Below are 21,154 nucleotides of genomic sequence, written 5' to 3' on the forward strand. Positions count from 1 at the left end.
TTGTATCCTCTGCCTCTGCTGGTGGTGGCAGCCGGTACATCATACCAGTCACACTGGAACAAAATAACTTATCTTTGTCCAGGGAAATCTAGTGAGATAATTTTTCTAATCACTCCATACCATTTCATGTCGCCTGTTCGCCCTTCAGAGGCACGCCGCTGTTTTGTGTTATGAGGCTGCTCTCAATGCCGGCCATTCGAAATAGCTAATTATTGATATGGCATCTATTCAAAATACGAGCTCGATGCTCTGGTCTTTGAGCAAGGGCAAACATCTGTTCACTCACTTCCAAATTCTCATATTGATGCTTGATCTGCAAATTTGATTTCAAAACAAAACCCCCTATTCATAAATTTATATAATGAGGACATGCCACCATCACATGGAAAGAAATTTAAAAACATAGTACTGACCTTGCCCTCGAACCACCTTACAAATTGCTCCTAGTGTCGTTTTTTAATATTCCTTGAACCATATTTGCTGAGTGCTTCCATATGTAAACTACATCAAAAAATGCATTAATGTGTTAGTCGATCATGCAAATATATATAACATGAATAAAGTAAAGATGGGTTACTGTAACTTTACTCTGTCCATGGTCTGGCTTCATTGCAGTTAGTAATTATGTAGTGCCTCATCTTCTGTAATTCATCTGGTTCAAGGATTTCAATATTCTGTCCTCTCCTCTTGTAATCCATGTCACCAAATATGCTCAGACCAGATGGTGGCTCATTCACAGCGATATTTTCATGACGATCAGCACGATTCAGTTTGGTTTCCACATCCAAGAATCTAGAGCAAAATGTAAGGCACTCCTCGACTATGTATCCCTCGGCTATTGAGCCTTCTAGGTGCGCCTTGTTCCTCACATATTCTTTCACAGTATGTAGGTACCTTTCTACTGGATACATCCATCTATAACACACGGGCCCTCCAACTTTAGCCTCTTCACCTAGATGAACATGCAAATGAATCATGATATCAAAGGACGTAGGTGGGAATAACATCTCAAGCTGACAAAGAGTCTCCTTAATTGAACTACTAAGTTTGTCAATATCTTCTTCCACCAGCTCCTTAGAACAAAGTGTCAGACACGGGACCACGGGGCTGTGTACATCAAGGAGTCCGTATTGGGCTAGGGGATAGGACGTGTCCTGTACCTTGTTTATGTTGTATTCTACCCGCATGCGGAGTAGAACTAGTCGATATAGAAGGAAACAACTCGAGCTGTACTTGAGTACGATTCCTAAGCTAGTATCAGGCTAGGATTCATGTAACCCTGTCCCCCGGATATATAAGGGTGGGCAGGGACCCCCTCAAAACAGAAGATCACCAGATCAACATCAAGGCAATACAAACCATCATACAGGACGTAGGGCATTACGCATATTGCGGCCTGAACCTGTCTAAATATTGTGTTGTCGGCACCTTCGAGTTCCTAATCTCGGCGCATCCTAACCCAAAACCTACCACCTTGGGTATACCCCTCGGTGGGCAGCCTGATAAAACCCGACAGCTGGCGCCCCAGGTAGGGGGGCGCATCAGAGATCCGCTGGAGAACTCGATGGCTCTTTTCAAGTTCCCCAGTCCCGTGCTCCCTGAGGGCACAACCTTTGTTTTTGGCTCGTGGGTCTGCGTTGCCAACGGCGCAGGCGGTTTCCGTCGGCACATCGTCGACGACACCATCAAGCTAAAAACACTCGCCTCAAGGCTCGATGACTTTGTCGATAATCTCGACGAGTTGCCGTTTTTTGATTCTGCCAGGAAAACCGAGGCAGAGTCTGTCACTACTGTTCCTTTCTCCGCGTTGGAGAAGGACTTGGACTCTCTGCTCCAGGCCGGGGGTTCCGATGCCACCGCATGTCGGGGGGCGAAGGATCACCTGGCCACTTATGGGCTGATGATCACCACCACCTCCGAAGGACGAATCGTTCATTGGAAGGGGATGGATCTGTCCGATCTACTCGGGCATGAAGACCGCTTGGTAGCCCACCTCGAACCTTTGCCTTTTCAGGAGGGCAGGGCGTTGGCTACCATCACCGAGGGCTCGACTGAACTAGTGAAGCCCCCTCTGAAGAACTCGCAACCCGCCAGGTGCTGATGGCGGAGGAGGGGGACGATAATGCCCTCATCCCCATCAGCGCTCTTGACGGGATATCAGAAGATGAAGACACTGCCGAGGCTGTAGATGAGAACGACGCCGAACGCGATGCGGGGCATGCTAGGAACAGAGCTCGTGCGGTTCGTAGAAGGCGGGCCAATGAGCGCATACGTTCTGCACAGCGCGAACTCGACGCTGAATTCGCTGCTGCAGATGAGCGAGGCTTCAGGATTCCTGTGGCCAACATCGCTCAGGTAACAGCACTACTCGAGCGAAGTAATGATCCCAACGTTCGACAAGCGCTCCGTTACGCCCAACGGGCATGGGTCCAGCTGGACCAGCAGGCCCCGGCATCACTTGTCGGGGACGAGCGCGTCGGAGACAGCCGGAGCCAGGCCCCAAGTCAAACAACAGGCGATCACCCGCGACCTCAACGCAGCAATAACAATGATGGTGCGGGTGGGAGTCAGGCCACTGGAGGGAGGCGGCAGCCACCCCCGAGGCAGCCCAACCGCCCACGCCAACAACCGGACCTTCGCCAGAAGATCAATGAGGGGCGCGACGTCCGATCAGTCCTCGACTCGAGGCGACGGGAATGCGAGGCAGCCGAGCGGGACGATGCTGACTGCAGCGATCGCTTTCCTGCGTTCACTGTGAGATTCAATAGTTACAAGTACCCGGAGGGTTTCAAGCCGATCGGTATTACCAAGTATGACGGTAAGCAGGCCCCCCAACAATGGCTCCGCTGTTATTCCACTGCCATTGAGGTGGCTGGTGGCTCCAACACTACCAAAGTCGTCTACTTTCCGATGGCTTTGGAGCCTGCACCGCTGACCTGGCTAGAAAGCCTCCCCAATGACTCCATCGATTCCTGGGAAGGCCTCAAGAAGGTTTTCATCGACAACTTCCAGGGGGCAATAACCCGAGCAGGAACCCGGCACGACCTCGCCCAGTGCAAGCAAGAGCGTAATGAACTCCTCCGATCCTACACCCGCCATTTCTTCGATGTGCGGGCCACCATCGCCAACATCTCGGAGGAGGACATCATCGACTGCTTCTACAACGGCCTAACAGATCCAGGTATATATCGTGATTTTGGGCGTAACAGGCCGAAGATGGTTGCAGGACTACGCGACATGATGCACGACTGGTCCGAACAAGAGGGAAAGATGCGCGAGAGGTTTCCAAGACGCACCGACCTCAACCAGAAGCGCAACAACGACAACCGGGCTGACAAAGATCAGCGGGACTTTCCGGGTTCTTCCCGGAAACACAAGCCAGACGATCTCGTCGCGGCTGTGGATCGTCCTTCGCGGGGCAAGAAGTCGACTACGCAGGAGCAGTTTGAAAAACTTCTGCAGAAGAAATGCCCATGGTGCGTCAACTCCAAACACGCAGCGATCGACTGCTTTCAGCTCAAGCGCACCTTTGGCTCTCCTAGAAACGGCAAGAAGAACAAGTCAACGGGCAAAGAGCCCGAAGACGAGGACCAAGATGATAAATCTGAGACGCCCAAGTTCCAGGATGCCTCCAAAACCGTCAATGTCATCTTTGGTGGTGATGAAGATTTTTGCTCCAAGCGGGAATAGAAGTTGCTGCTACGGGAAATTCTATCCATTGAGCCGGCGGTACCACGACCACTCCGATGGTCGGAGGTCCCCATATCGTTTTCCCGTGCTGACCAGTGGACCAGCTTTTCTGAGCCTGGGAAGTTTCCACTGGTGCTGGATCCCGTGGTCGCAGAAGTTAAGCTCACTCGGGTTCTTATCGATGGTGGGAGCGGACTTAATCTTATCTTCGCCAGTACGCTGAAGAAGATGGGTCTGGACCTGACCAACAAGCTTACACCGAGCAAGGCTCCTTTTTATGGTATTGTCCCTGGCAATGCCGCGCACCCGCTTGGAATGGTCGTTCTCCCAGTCACTTTTGGGACGAGGGAGAATTACCAAACCGAGTTCATCAAGTTCGAGGTGGCCAACTTCGAATCTTCCTACCATGCTATACTGGGGAGGCCGGCGCTCGCTAAGTTCATGGCGGTGCCGCATTACATCTATTTACTTCTCAAGATGCCAGGACGCAGCGGCGTGCTCACGCTCCGAGGCGACTTGAAGAAGTCCTATGATTGCAACCAAGAGGCCATCCAGTATGCATCGACTTCCTGCGTGCCAGATGCTTCCGAAGAAGTACTCGCGGCCGCACAGCAACTTTCCCAAGCCGATCTGGACATCCCGACGAAGAAGGTGAGCCAATCAGGCGTCAAGTCGACAGGCGATGTGGCTCTCAAGTCGATCCAGTTCCAAGAGGGTGACTCATCCAAGACAGCCATCATCGGCGCGGGCTTGGGTGACAAATAGGAACTCGCGCTCGTCAACTTCCTGCGGGCTAACGGAGACATATTCGCATGGAAACCATCGGATATGCCAGGGGTGCCCAAGGAGCTGATCGAGCATAGTCTTAATGTGTATCCACAAGCTGTACCAAAGAAGCAATGACTTCGTCGTTTTGCCCCTGATAAACAGGAGGCTATCAAACAGGAAATAGCTAAACTCCTCGCGGCTGGATTCATTAAAGAAGTAATCCACCCAGAGTGGGTAGCTAACCCCGTTCTTGTATTGAAAAAGAATAAAGAATGGAGAATGTGTGTCGATTATACCGATCTCAATAAGCATTTGCCCGAAGGATCACTTCGGGCTCCCTCGCGTCGATCAGGTAGTTGACTCAACTGCAGGTTGCGTACTGTTATGTTTCCTTGATTGTTATTCAAGGTATCATCAGATCACACTCAGGGAAGAAGATCAGATCAAGACCGCGTTTATCACCCCGTTTGGAACTTATGCATATAAAACCATGTCCTTTGGGTTGAAGAACACAGGCGCTACCTATCAGCGCGCAATTCAGATGTGTTTCACTGATCAGTTACACCGGAATGTGGAGGCCTACGTGGACGACGTGGTCGTGAAGACCAGAAGTCCCGAGGGCCTGATCGTGGATCTGGAGGAAACTTTCACCAGCCTAAGGAAGTACCGATGGAAGCTCAATCTGACCAAGAGCGTTTTTGGTGTTCCATCAGGCAAATTGCTCGGGTTCATAGTTAGTAACCGGGGCATCGAGGCCAACCCTGAAAAGATTACCGCCATCACTGATATGGAGGCACCTGCCACAATCAAAGATGTGCAGAAACTTACAGGGTGCATGGCAGCTCTCAACAGATTCATCTCCCGGCTCGGGGAGAGAGGACTACCTTTTTTCAGACTCTTAAAGCGTCAAGACAAATTTCACTGGACAGAGGAAGCCGAGTGGGCCCTACAAGATCTCAAGCAACACCTACAGTCGCCCCCGATCCTCACAGCTCCATTGCCGGGTGAGACCCTTTTACTTTACATTGCGGCAACTACCCATGTTATTAGCAGTGCCATTGTTGTCGAACGATCCGAGGAGGGCCATGCTTTTGGTGTGCAGAGGCCCGTGTACTTTGTCAGTGAGGTACTCTTGGAGTCTAAGGTGCGGTACCCGGTGGTCCAAAAGCTTCTCTACGGCATACTGATTACTTCAAGGAAATTACGCCACTACTTTGAAGAGTACCAGATCACCGTGATCACAGACTACCCGCTGGCGGATATCCTACACAACCAGGACGCCACGGGTCATATTTCAAAGTGGGCAGTAGAACTGGGGGCTTTGTCGATCGACTTCAAGCCACGCACCGCAATCAAGTCCCAAGCTCTAGTCGACTTCATGGCAGAGTGGAGGGAAAATCAAGTTCCAAATCCAGTTGACAAGCCAGAGCATTGGACCATGTACTTCGATGGTTCTCTCAAGCTCGATGGTGGCGGCGCTGGAGTTTTATTCATTCCCCAAGAGGCGAACAACTCAAGTACATCCTCCAAATCCTCTAGGAGGTATCCAATAATGAAGCCGAGTATGAAGCCTTACTTCACGGGCTTCGTTTGGCGATATCACTAGGGATCAAGCGACTACTTGTATATGGCGATTCACTTTTGGTCGTTCAGCAAGTCAACAAGGAGTGGAACTGCAACAAGGAGACCATGGAAGCCTATGTACAAGAGGTACGCAAGCTAGAAAACAAATTTTCTGGCCTAGAAGTTCTTCATGTGCTACGGGAGCACAATGTCGCCGCGGATGCCTTATCTAAGCTAGGATCAACCCGAGCACAAGTCCCAGCAGGGGTATTCGTACAAGAGTTGAAGCAACCATCCATCAGCCCTTCACCACAGGTCTCCACCGGCACTGGCTCTGTATGGCCAGAACGGGAGGTTATGCTGGTTGGCGAGGACTGGAGAGGACCCTTTATCGACTTCATCCGAGATCTCGTATTACCGGCAGGGGTGGATCCCAAGAGCGCTACTGCCGCCCGTGTCATGCGACGGAGCAAGGGGTTTGCCCTAGTCGAAGACAAACTTTATCTGCGCGGCGCACGATCTGGAGTGCTCATGAAGTGCGTCACAACAGCAGAAGGCCAGGATATTTTGCAAGAGATACACGAGGGAGTATGCGGTAACCATGCAGCGTCACGCACGCTAGTAGGCAAAGCGTTTCGAGCTGGCTTCTGGTGGCCCACCGCCGTGTCTGATGCTGAGGATCTGGTGCGAAGATGTCAGAACTGCCAGTTCTTTGGCAAGCAAACTCATGTCCCGGCCCACACCCTCATTACTATACCGCCTTCCTGGCCATTCGCTTGCTGGAGCCTCGACATGATTGGGCCCTTCGCAACGGCGCCAGGAGGTTTTACTCATGTTTTGGTGGATATCGACAAGTTCATCAAGTGGATCGAGTTTAAACCGATCGCCAAGCTTACTCCAGACAGGGTGGTCAACTTCATCTCCGATATCTTGCATCGGCTCGGCTTCCCCAACACTATTATCACCGATTTAGGTTCAAATTTCACGACCAACCAATTCCGGGAATTCTGTGAAAATTCATCCATCGAGGTCAAGTATGTTTCGGTGGCACACCCAAGGGCAAATGGGCAAGTCGAGCGGGCAAATGGCTTGATCATTGATGGTCTCAAGAAAAGGCTTTATGACGCCAATACCAAAAAGGGCGGGAAGTGGATACACGAGTTGCCACATGTCATCTGGGGGCTCAGGACTCAACCGTCCAAAGCTACAGGGCAGACCCCGTTCTTTTTTATCTACGGCTCTGAGGCGATTCTTCCAGCGGACATCATGTGGAAATCCCCAAGGGTCGAGATGTATAAAGAAGGCGAGGCAGATGAAGCACGACAGCTGGAGCTGGATTCTGTCGAAGAGGCTCACTGCTCTGCTCTCGTTCAGTCAGCCCGTTACCTACAGGGGATCCGGCGATACCATGATCGCAATATTAAGGAACGGTCGTTTAGCATAGGCGACCTCGTCCTTCGTCGTGTTCAGGATGAGTCGGGTTTGTACAAGCTTAACTCACGATGGGAAGGACCGTTCATTGTCACGAGGGTTACAAGACCAGGATCTTATCGACTACAACACCCCGACGGTCAGGATGTACCCAATTCATGGAATATCCAACACCTGCGACGGTTCTACCCCTAAGCAGACTCGTTTTCAATTCCTGTATGCACCAAGGGCACATTCTTCTTTTCTGGGTCGATATGGCGGCTTTGTGCCACACGACCCAAAATGTAAATTCTTGAATACAATGCGGAGGCTTTGGCCACGTTCAAGTGTTATACAAATCGACTACTTGCTACAGGCATATGGGTCGACGCGATAACAATCGTGTTTCTTTCAAACTAGTTAGGCCCGTCTGGCTCGGGTTCTATCTAACTTGTCTGACATGTCCACATGATGGGCCATATCGACTACTCCTGAAGTCGTCGCACTCAGGGTAGTTCTCGACTGTTTGCTATGAGGCATCCTAGTCGTCGCGCCACAAACCGCGCGTTCTGGGCATGTTGGGTCCCCTCGGTCGGATCTTATCTAGCCTACCCGATGAGCTCACGAGCTATATCGACTACTTTCTGAGTCGCTGCACTCAGAGGTAGCATGTCCCCACTACAGAGCAGACGGGGCTCTCAGACTTCATATAAGGCCACAGGAGGACTAAGGTGGTTTCTTATATTACAAACGTCATAAACACTAACGGTTCAATCCTGGACCATGTTTTCTACAATTTTTTCAGCTACTGGTCGGACCTCTAGCAAGTACTCGCGAAAGTTTTCATCAGTACAATCAGCAGCTGTGCCCCCTGCGAGTACTTCTAGCCGAGCCTTTGGCCAGAAGGACTTCACAAGGCCTAAAGCATGACCCACGTATGTTGTGGCGGCCTCGGTGACGAAGTTGAGGATCTTTTGCGGTGCCCCGCGAAGTCGATCCAGCAGCGGTGGCTCATTTTTAGCGCCGTCTTCCCGAGGGTCCACCATCTCCATGAGTTCCTGGGCTGCTGCATTTAAGTCATCGAGTTCCTTCTGGCGCCGCTCCTTGTCCTCGCCTAGAGTCTTGATCTGCTGAAGGCAGTCGACGAATTGTTTCTCTGTGTCGGCCATCACCTTCTGCAGACTCTCAACTTCATCTGCGTGGCGATTCAGCATGTTCTTCAAATCAGTAAGCAACCCCTCTTTATAATTTAAGAGTTTTTTAAGTTCTGCGGTGATAAGTAGGTTTCAGACCATGGAGTTATTGACTATGGGTACGCTTTCGAGAATGAAACTCAACGTACCTTGATGGGCTTTTCGCTGCTCCTTGAGTCGGCCTTGGAGCTTGGTGATGGTCTGCTCGAAGCCGGCCCGCTCCTGCATTAGCTCGTCAATATGCTTGGCAGACTCTTCCAGCTTCACAGCCCGCTCATCAGCTTTCTGGCTCATATCCTGCACGTTTCCGGACGTCAGAGACAGACAACTCGACCATACAGCCACCAATGGTTTCGTCAAGATTTACCAGGGCAAACTTATCGATCGCCTTGATCATCTGCCGCACGCGGCTTAGGTCGTCCCTCGGGAGGCGCATCACTTGGAGTGCGTCGTCGATCTCTTCTCTAGGGGTTGGCAGCACGGTTGCTTCGCCAGGAGTACCCGCACCCTCCAAGACTGATGGCTGCGTGGTCTCTGCAACAAACAAGTGTTTAATACAGCGACGGTTATGGCAGAAGGCAGCTGGATCATCTACCTGCAACCTCGGCGGGTACGGTAACGGCGGTTTCGACTTGCTCATCGCCAGTGGTTTCGAGTTCCGCGCGCTGGAGCTCGGGCGGCGGTGAGTCAGGCAGGGCCACATCTGCTCCCTCTGCTGGTTCCGGTGCGTTGGCTTGCTTGGGCAAGGGCTCGGAAGCTGGAGGAGCCAACTCGAGTTCTGCCTCGTCCAGCGTCACCGCTGCTGCTGATATGTTCAAGACAGCAGTAAAGCATCATTACTGTGATTACCACACATGGCAAATGGAAAGATCCAGAGCATTGCTTACACTTGGGATCGGATTATCGTTGGTTTCCTCAACTCCAATTTCAATGGCCTCTTCACCACGGCGCTTGCGGCTGGAGGTGCAGGTATACAAGTCGAGGGGGCTGGCAGCGCTGGCGTGGCGATGGCCACGGAACTCACTGCTGGCGGCGGAGCTGCTTCAGTCGAGGGCGCGAGCTGCCTCGATGCAGCGCCCGCCACGGCGATGGTTATGTCGTTTGTAGGAGAGGATGACGGGTCCGCCTCAGCAGCTCTCGCAGACACGACTACTGGTGCATCATCCTCGGTTGAGGGTATCTCGACTACCTTCCGTCGCTGGGGGCTGGGCAAAGAAGACGAAGGACTACAAAACAGTGTTATCAGTATTCAGTAGAACAACTCGATAACTTCACAGCTTGATAGGCACTTACCTGGCAAGGTCAGTGGCGCCGGCTTTACGTTTCTGCATCTCCCGACGCCGCCGAGGGATCAGAGGCGCGTCGTCGGACAACTCCACGGATGATCCGGAGGAGTTGTCTGCTTGCGCCCTTCTCTCGTTTGGCCTGCTGCTCTCGGTCGACTCGTTGCCAGCGCTCTTCATTTTTTTTCCTTCGGCCGCGGCGCTGGGCAACAAGTGATATGGTCGGGGCAGATCAGGCTGCGGCGGGTAATTCTGGTATAACGCCATTCGATCCTGTAACAAGTTTATCATTCAGTTATACTTCACAACATCACAAAGGAAGTCGAGAAGTCGATTACTTACTGATGGTGGCCGGTTCTGGGCTGAAAATCCTGCAGGAACGTATGGAACGGTTTCCACATCCAGTAGAATTCGCTTGACGCGAACAAGCGTTGCGTCGTCTCCAAGTTCCTCTATGCACATACGAGATGGGTCTTCAGTTCCCATGTACTCGAATCCTAATGTGTGGTGCTGTTGGATGGGTTGGATTCGGCGTTTGAAGAATGATATCATTACGGATGCCCCGGTTACCCCCGCCTCCTTGTGCGTGGTGATCAACTCTAGCAGCTCCTTCACCTGGTCCATCTCTGCCTGAGCAGGCTCCAGGGTCCACTCGGGGCGCTGAACGGGAGATCTGCCTGAACGCGTAGGGAGTTGGGGGGCGTGGTTTGCAATATAGAACCATTGCTGCTTCCACCCGGGGACATTGGACGGGAATTTGTAAGATATGTATTTGTCACTGGCATGTTGCCTAAGCTGGATGCCAGCGCCCCCTATCGCAGATGGATCTTTTGAGGTGGGCTGCGGCTTCATGTGGAAAAGATAATGGAAAAGAGCCCAATGGGGCTCAATTCCGAGGAAGGCTTCACAGAAGTGGATGAAAATGGAGATGTGGCAAATTGAGTAAGGGTTGAGGTGTTGCAGCTCAATCCCGTAGAAATAAAGGAGGCCACGGAAGAACAAACAAGTGGGGAGGGCCAATCCCCATTCAGAAAAAGAACAAAAAGAGACAATTTCGTCGGCATTTTCCATGGGAAAGGGGTCGCGAAAGGGAAGGCGCCAATTGATGAGATCCCTTTCTTGCAGAAGGCCCCCCAACACCAAATTTGCGAGATTGTGGCGAGAACACTTACTAATTGTCCACTCGCCGGTTGCCTCTTGCGCTTCTTTCAAGTCCTTCTGGTTGGTTTTCTTCGGCGCCATTTCGAGTTTGTTAAGCCACGAGCTGTTCACACGATGCTTGGGGGCTACGGTCGCAGGCCCGAAGGATTTCGACTACACAGGGCGGTGGAGGGGTGACGGCAAGGTGAGATCCAATCGGGGTTTTGTTTGGCGGCGATGTAAGATCTGAAGGCATGGGAAAAACCCTAACTGACTGCGAGGTTAAATAACCAGCGGTCAGGCAGTGGTTTACTATGCAAAAGATGAAGCATCGCATAAGAGGAATACTTGGAATACGAGCCGTTTTTGGTGAATTTCTTGGGCAGTTATTTGATTAACCATTTTTTCAGGGTTAATTGTCCCGAAAAAAGAGGTTTTTCGAATTTTGAGTTCAATTTCTACCAATTACATCATCCTGAACTATATTTTCTCGACAGGGAATATTTTTGCCATGACCTTTGGGATCCTTTTTTCCAAAATTTGAGAGATTTGGATTCAAGGCTCGGGGGCTGTGAGACACGTGGCATCGATTACTTATTTTTCGAAAGTACTCGAAGGATAAGAAGAAAAGATTCAAGACTAGTTTGACCCTCAGCTTGATTCTTTGATTCAACCTAAGGCTCGGGGGCTACTCCATATGGAGTGTGATTATTCATCGCACCCCATACAGAAGAAAGAATTCGGGGCATGAGCACCTCATAGCTTCGATGCAGTCAGAAGAGTACTCGAAGAGAAATTTCAAGACGGAGCTTCGAAAGAAGTTGAAGATTGCTTCAGAAGTACTTGAAGAGCCTGCAATACTCAGCTACGAAGAGCTCGGGGGCTTGTCAGACCCGGGGCCACGGGGCTGTGTACATCAAGGAGTCCGTATTGGGCTAGGGGATAGGACGTGTCCTGTACCTTGTTTATGTTGTATTCTACCCGCATGCGGAGTAGAACTAGTCGATATAGAAGGAAACAACTCGAGTTGTACTTGAGTACAATTCCTAAGCAAGTATCAGGCTAGGATTCATATAACCCTGTCCCCCCGGATATATAAGGGTGGGTAGGGACCCCCTCAAAACAGAAGATCACCAGATCAACATCAAGGCAATACAAACCATCATACAGGATGTAGGGCATTACGCATATTGCGGCCTGAAGCTGTCTAAATCTTGTGTTGTCGGCACCTTACATGCATTTACGTCAACACATCTCATTATATTGGAGGCAACCCCATCAGACATCTTCACTCCTTGTAGAAATTGGCATAAAATTTTCTTTTCAGCCTTATCTAAAATATACAAGACTGGTGGCAAGGTATACTTATCATTTTCAATAATAGGATGTTGATCTTGTCGTATCCCTATCTGCTGCTTGTCAAGCCGGGCCTTCTTGCTGTCCTTAGATTTACCTTCAATTTCAAGCAAAGTACCCAATATGCTCTCACATATGTTTTTCTCAATATGCATGACATCCAAATTATGCCTAATTAGCAAAGAGGACCAGTACCGAGCTCAAAAAAAAATATTCTTTCTTTCTCCAGTTGTGCCATCTTTTATCTTCGTCACGTTTCCTCTTTTTTGATATCATCTTTCCAAATGTCACTTGATCAAAACTTTCATACTGCTGCAATACCTATTCACCAGTCAGTGGTACTGGTGCCTCCCTGGTTTTGACATGGTTGTTGAAGCTGATCTTGTTCTTGCGCCATGGATGGTCCAAGGGCAAAAACCATCAATGTGCCATGTAGCAGTGCTTGGACCCAAATTTCAGCCACAAATAGTCTGTATCCTTGTGGCAGTATGGACATGCAAATTTTCCTTTTGTGCTCCAACAAGAAAGCATCGCATATGCAGGAAAATCATTAATTGTCCAAAGTAGAATAGCATGTAATTTAAAATTCTTTTTATCCTTTTCATCCCATGTTTCGACACCGTTATCCCAAAGCTCCTTCAGCTCCTCGATAAGGGGCCTCAAATATACATCAATACTCATTCCGGGAGATTTTAGACCTGGTATCCAGTAAGGTTGTTTCTGACACAACCAAGAAGGCAAATTGTAAGGGATTAGGACAACGGGCCACGTGGTGTATGTAACATTTTGCATCCAAAAGAGATTGAAGCCATCAGAAGCAAGACCCAGCCTAATATTACGGGCATCCAATGCAAACCATTCATACTTCCTATCCACATGCTTCCATGCCTCCGAGTCAGAAGTATATCGCATTTTTCCATCACTGACCAATCCTTCCTTATGCCATCGCTTTTCCGATGATGTGCTCTTAGACATATAAATCCTTTTCAGCCTAGGAGTAAGAGGAAAGTAGCGTAGGATTTTACATGGCAACCGCTTCTTATTATTACTTGCATCAGTACTAGTAGCATCCGCAACGCCCTTCTCAGCACCGTCATCGAGATTTTTCCACCTAGACTCTTTACATATGGGACATGTATCCAGCTCTGCATTTTCCTTCCAAAATAATACACTATCATTCTCACAAGCATGTATCTCTACATAGTCCAAGCCTAGATCTCAAATCACCCTTTGCACTTTATCCATTGTGTCTGGTATACAATGGCCTTTAGGGAGAACGATTGAGAACATATTTAGTATGGCCTCCAATGCAGCGTTATTAATACCGTACATGCACTTAACCTGAAAAAGTTTCTCAATAAATGAAACTTTAGTAGCCTCTATGCAACCTAGATACAATTCCTTTTCTGCCTCCTTTAATAAATTCAAAAATATCTTGGCATGTTTATTCGACTGTTCATTATCAGGTTCCATGATTTCCCATGTATAGCGCCTCTGATAAGGGATCTAATCGTAGTATGAGTGGCAGCACGGTCATCACTTGGTGCGCCTTCTTCACTGTCTACTACAAAATCTTGTGGTGTGCCATCATTGTGTAATCCTACATCACCAGGTGGTGCATCTTCGTTTAGTAATCCTATATCAGGAGGTGCGGCGACACCTTCTTCGTTTACTATTAGTTGAGGATTGACACCTGCAGCTGATGAACTTTGGGCTTCCATTATGAAATATTCAGCAAACCCTCTAACAAGCAAATGATTGTGAACCTCAAACTGCGCTCTGGATGCCATGCATTGACATCTAGTACATGGGCACATAGTAGTCCCACCTCTTGATGTGCCAGCAAATGTGATTTCAATAAATTTTTGGAACTTCACCTTCCACTCTGGACAATGTCGGGGCAAGTGCATCCAACTCCTATCTTCATCATGTAGCGACATTATCCTAAATAATAATCACATGAAACAATGATCATCAATGCTAGCATATGCATATATGAATGCATGGGATATATATAGTTGATGAGGAGGCATATATACGAGATCGATCAAGAAATGTATATATACACACACACACACATATAGGGGCTCTGGCTGGCCTTACCTAGTAGATCGGTGATGATGGTCAGCCCTTGATTGCTTGCCTCGCCAACAAGTGGTCACATCGATGATGTCGCGCCCCTCCTCGATCTCTAGGGCGCGGCGCTCGAGTCCATGATCAATATTGCAGCCATGATGCGATGGAAGATAAGGGATTGAGTCCCAATCAGAACCGATGATGCTGTCGTATTGGAGGCCCACCACCAAAAATAGGCGTCTATAGCAACACCAGAAAGCGTGGCGATGGACACATGTTATTGAAATGGAGAGCATGTTCCTTGCAATAAGCGTCTAGCAGTTGCAACGACTTTGAATGTTTTTACCACCAAACAAAACTGTGGCAATACAACCATGCTGTTGCATCCAGTGGCATCATTCAATGCAATATCCACCTCCCTATTGCAACATCACACCAAGATTAATGCAACCCAAGTAAACTGTGGCGATAGTGGAAAACAAAAGTAACCGAAACTAATAAGGTTGCAATAGCATCTTTCAATTGCAACTAATCAACCACTACTGCAACTCCCAAACGATGTGGCAAAACTACTAACCAATTGCATCTGAAATTGAAAACTGGTTGCAGCAGCACCTTTCGATTGCAACCAAAGACACACATATCGCAACACAACTTATGCGTAAGCATTATACTCCCATATTAGCACCATTTTATAGTTTGGCTGCAATAAAACTCCCCTATTGCACCCAAATGAGTGATGTTGCTAGTGTGACTCGTGGCATCAGGGGGAAACCTTGTAATGGCTGAGGAAGAATGCCGACAGGCCAACACCTCCTCCAAACTACCCCTCACTCTCTCCCTATTTTCTAAGCACTACAGAGGTAGGGCTTCACCTTGGAGTGGAGCTCTTCTCTTCCCTTTGGTGACTTGAATGGGGGGCTCTCCTCCTCCTTATATAGTCCTCCAAGGGTGGTTTCTGGCAAGATTATGCATGGAAACCTTGTGAACCGCCTTGGGGAGAGTGCAGGGGAATCTTCCTGCCAAAACTGAGTGAGCGTCTAGGTTGGGTCGACCCTAGGGGTCGGCTGACCCCTGGGTGTCGCCTCTCACGCCACCTTTTGTCTAGGACACTGCCTGGTGGGTCCCTAAGTCGGTACAGGGTGGTTGGCGGTAAGTTTAGGCGGTTTCCTCCTATTTGTGAGCCCTTGAATCCATGTGCCTGCCTTTGATTGGTCGAAAGTGTGTTTCGTGGCTTCTTGAGTTGATTTGCTTCGGGATGAGGACTTTCCAATTCTCGTGCTCGCATAGAATGCTCTGAAATGTACTTTTTCCTTTGTTTGAGCATGGTTTTCCCCCGTATAAAGACATGGCCTCTTGAAATCAATGTTTCACCAAAACTTGTGGAAATGGTTAGAATTAAACTTCTATCTCTAGTTTGGTGTTTAATATGCCATTATCCTAAATAAGAGTTGACGGTTGGATTTGAAACTTTAAGGACGTCAACAATGACCCGCCCATATAAATGGTCCAACGCAAATAAATTCATAACTTTTTTCATATAATCTCGGATGAAGTCAAACATTATATTAAAATTGTAGAGATTGACGAGACCTAAAATTTAATAATTGGTAACTTTTTATTTAAGGTCATTTAATAGTCCAAAAAAATATTATAAGTTCTCTAATTTTAAAATCTAGAAGTTTTGATTTTTGTTGAAACAACCTCGGATGTAGAGTAGCTCCATATCAAAGTTGTAGTGATACGATCTAAAATTTTATAGTTTATACATAATTCATTTAAGACCTTTTAGAATCACAAGATCATTTAATAGTTGTGCCCTACACATGACTAGGACTATATTGTATCTTTTTTAAAGCTATACCGGGGGAAGCCCCCCACTGTATATATACATACATACATATATATGCATATATACACATATATACACACATATACATATATATATAGTCTTTTGTTATAATGCACCCACTCTCTCAGTTGCAACTGGTTGTGTCCAGTTGCAACAGGGTCAGTCTGAGTTGAAACTGGTTTGCATCCAGTTGCAACCGGATCGGTCTGAGTTGCAACCAGATCGCATCCAGTTGCAGCCGGATCAGTCTGAGTTCCGACGGGGTTGTGCCCAGTTGCAATCGCTATATTCTCTCTGTTGCAACTGCAGGGTGGGTGCATTTTGTACAGAAAATGCACCTTGTTGCATTTTAGCCTCATCGTGTGTGTGTGTGTGTCTATATATATATACTATACAAGGGCCCTCTGACCACACAAAGTTGTGGAACCAAAAGAGATGAGAACCTCAAAGAGAGGGAATCTAAGGAAAAAAGAGACCCTTAGATTTAAGCTAAAGATGAACACTATCTATCCAGCTAAGAAAATCTTGTCTTTTGTCTTCCTTGATTCTGTGAGCTTGGAGTCTTGCATTGTCTAAAAAATTTTAAATCCAGTCTCTAACTGTTGGCCTTCTCCCTTCAAGGATGAGATTGTTCCTTTGCTTCCAGATGTGCCAAGTGGCTATTATGAATACCTCCATGAAAAACCAATGCTGAAAATCTTGTCGAGCTCTTTTCATCATTGGAAAGAGATACAAGTTGACCCTCCAGTCTATGCCTGTTGCCTGCCAGCAGGATTTGCTGAAGGTGTAGGGGAAGAATAGATGGAAAGTTGTCTCTTCTATATTGCCATTGCATAGGATACAGGTGTAGTTATTTCCTTCTATATTGAAGTTTCTCCTCATGAGCAAGTTTCTGGTATTTAATCTATCCATGAGCAGCAACCATGAAAAGGTTCTAAGTTTGTTGCTGCATCTTGATTGGCAAATCCATAAGAATGGTGATGGGGGTCTGATGTTTTTTAAGAGAAGGTTGTGGAATTATTTTGAGGAATACCCGTTGGAATCCCACACATACTGCAGCAGTCTGCTTCACTGCTTTGGACTTGTATTCCTTGGATGGTAGCTTGCAGTTCTTGGAAAGCCTTAGTTGAAAGAGGGATATGAAAGTGCTCAAGTATGTCATCAATTTTGAGAAACTTAGCCACTGAAATGTTCCTGTTTCTAGCAAAGCTATAAAGTCTTGGAAGTAATTCTTTTAGCAATCTATTGTTCCATGTATCCTCCCAGGAAAGAACACTTTGTCCATCTCCTACAGTGCAGGTAGCCACTCCTCTGAAAAGATCACATAACATCAAGAGATCTTTCCACCAGAAAGATCCTTTGTCAGCTGCGGCATGAGGAACCTCCCCATTGCTATAATAAGTCTCCCACATCAAACTCACCCGAGGTATATCCTTCTTGTTGTAAAACTTGTCAAGATGTTTTAGAAGGAGTGCATTCTTCTGGCTTCTTAGGTTTAGACCACCTAAGACAACACCTTTATTTCTAGGTCTGCAAATTTTTTCAGGGCTACTAGAGGCTTTTTCTTATCATTGATGTCTGATCCTCTCCAAAGACAGTCTCTTCCTGGCTCGGCCTAAATTATTAATGACACCTAGAGGGACTTTCAAGGTACACATGGTGTATGTGGGTAGAGCAGATAGGATAGCTTTGGTTAGCTCTACTTTGCCAGAAAATGCCAGGAAGGTTGAAGTTGCCATCAGTCTTCTTCCCATCTGGTTCACAAGTGGTGCAAAATCCACAATTTTCCGCTTGGTTGTGCCCAGTGGGAGCCCAAGATAAGTCAAAGGCAACCTTCCAGCTTAGCATCCAAAACCACTAGCCAGACCATTTGTTTTCTCAGGTGTAGTGTTGAGTGGAACCCTCGAATGCCGATGCGGGCGTCCTTGGTCTGAAGGTAAAACTCCACCCTTTCGCTAATTTAATGAAGTAATTATTCGAACCCTTGAAGCATTAAATGATCCTTTCCTGTTATTGGCTCTTATCGATTCTTCAGATTTCAGACATTCTTTTGCCGCATCCTTCTTTCCCCAATTCCTTTTGTCTTGGGCCTCGTAAGCCAAGATATAGATTTAGATTCCTGGGCTGACAGCCTGTGTGCCTGGCCAAATCCTCCCGAGGGCTGGGTATCTTGGTATAACAGAGTAGCAAAAGCCTACCACCCCACATGGGAAACCATAGGAATAGCTGACGCTCTATCTCTGTCTTTGTCCCCCCTCGAGAAGAATGAAAACCTTCTAAAAACCATCGGCTATTTTTGGTCTGATGCCCTGAACTGCTTTTATTTGGCCATGGGCCGATGACTCCAACCCTCATGGATGTGGTGATGATTACTAGTTTGGACATTGCATCGCCCGGCCCCTCTGCTTACAAAATGCCTGAGGTCCCCTTTAAGTTGTCCTCCAAAACAGAATGCACAAATTGGGGTGCCTACCTGAACCAGTACATCAAAACCAAAGGCCCTGTAACTGAGAAAGAACATACGGCCTTTCTAAACCTCTGGTTGGAACACTTCATATTTTGCGGTCCTTCCCTTGCTCCAACCAAAAATTACCTCTCTCTAGCATATGAACTGGCCAGAGGTCATACTATTGGCCTTGGCAAACTGTTTCTTTGGGAAGTTTATAGATATCTTCACCTGATGTCTTCGAGCTTGCTCTCCTAAAAGAAACTTAGAACTGGTGGTCCCTAGTGGTTCATGTGGCAGAACCGCTCGAATTATTCCGGCTCAAGTGCGCTATTGATCGCCGTACAACTGCAATCAACTTAACGCACTTCAGACGGAACAATCCTTTGGTCTGTCGGGTCTCCGCCCGATTCAACCACGGTTCAGCAGGATCGAAGTAGGTTTACCTCGCACGATGGCGAGTTCACATCACAGAATAGCTCATCAACTTTAATTTACAGCCATATATATATATTATTACAAAACGAGTTCAAGAGAAGTAAATTTATACAACCATGTTCATACTGACAAGCGTAACAGCTTGTCTAAAATCACAGCGGAAGAAAAAGTTTTACGCGACTACACACGACGCGAAGGCGAACGCCAAGCTTAGCCCAGGGCTTGGTGTCACTCCGGAGGGTCTGTGCTGGCCGGGGACGGGTCCCACTCCACGGACCAGCCAAACGGAACGGACGTTGGCCACCCAAGGTTGTCCGTGGGGTTCTCGTAGGTTATACCTGAAACAAACATTGGCAAGGCTGAGTATTCTAATACTCAGCAAGGCTTACCCGGGTTGGGTATACTTAGCCCATAACTAGACTCATGAAGGCATTGCAAAGGCTCTGGGTTTATTTTCAGCTGAAAAGTAACAAAGAGTATGAACTATTTTCAAGTTTTAGCTTTCATTTTCTAGTTGAGTATTTATTCTAGATTAGCACCTACACTAAGCAAGCAAGGTAGTGTTTATCATTCAACAAGATTATCTACCATTAGTTCCACTTCTTACTCAATGTGGCAGAAGGGATAAGCAGTCTCAAGCTTCGTGAGAGGCGGACGATTCGAATCGAATTTAACCTTGCAAGGTAAACCTAACACACACGCTTGGAATACCAACAGGGCGTCCCAAAGCAACCGTTTACCTTTCTTTCCGACTCGTGGACAGGCCACCACAAGCGACTTGCAGGACCGTACGCACACCCAATGTGTACAGGACATACGTCTGTAGCGCGACTACAAACCCGTATTCCTGTCTGCCTTGCAGAACGTACTCCCACAGGTCGGTGCGTGAAAAGAACCAAATTAATCGAGTGGTGGGAGGTATGTCCACTTACCGGGCCGATTGGTTACTAGGCTTACCGCTTACCATATTTCGCGGCATGTGGCTAGTACTTTCAAAAACGTAGCCACCACTACCACACTTTTCGACCTTAAAGCTTTTATCAAAACAGACAGGGTAAACTTCCAGGTCATGATACAACACATGACCCTGTCCGTCATCCTTATAGTGGTTGCAGAAATGTAAACATGCAACTCCTATACCGCGCGAGTGACAGGAAATCACTCGACTTCTACCGGTCCTATTAGCGGAGCAACTATCCGATAAGGACTCGGGAGCATTACATTGGATTGCTAGGATTCATGCATCTAGGGTTTCACTTCAACTCCTAGACTTAATGCAAGATATAATATAAATAAGTATAGATTGCAGTGTAGATAAAATAATGGGATATGTCCGGGGCTTGCCTTCGGGAGTAGGGGTAGGGGTAGGAGAGTCAGAGATTTCCGAACTCGGGTTCGGAACTTCAGTTAGTCCTTCGACGACTTGCGCTGGATCTCCTGGAAAGCCTTGGTCTTGTCCTAAGACCAATTCGTAATCTCCGTCGTCGAGTGTCGTTGATTCTATATGAGATGCAACAAATCAAATAAGGTGAAATTTAAATTTAGAAGTTCACATTCCAAATATTATAGCTTATCCAAATAACACATAAACTTGTATAAAGTGAAGAGGTTTTTAGATTTAAAATACTATTTATAAAGATATGGTAGAATTTACTAAAACATTTAAATTAAATTTTACATGAACCAAAATTTGAACTAAAAGTTTTTAAATAAAAGTCTATAGAAATTTACTTATATATTAAACATTGTAGATATTACATTTATGAATGATAAAAGGTCCAATTAAAGAAGGCTGTACATTAGGTCTATTTAAATTTTGAAAGTCCAAGTTAAAGATGTTAAGTTTAAATCGAATTTTGAGTTTGAAATTGCACAAGATTACTTAGGGTTTAAAGAACATTCATGCTAAACTTAAAGATAAACAATAGAGCATGAAATG

Source organism: Panicum hallii, chromosome 4 (assembly GCF_002211085.1).
Source record: "Panicum hallii strain FIL2 chromosome 4, PHallii_v3.1, whole genome shotgun sequence".
Taxonomy (NCBI): Eukaryota; Viridiplantae; Streptophyta; class Magnoliopsida; order Poales; family Poaceae; genus Panicum; species Panicum hallii.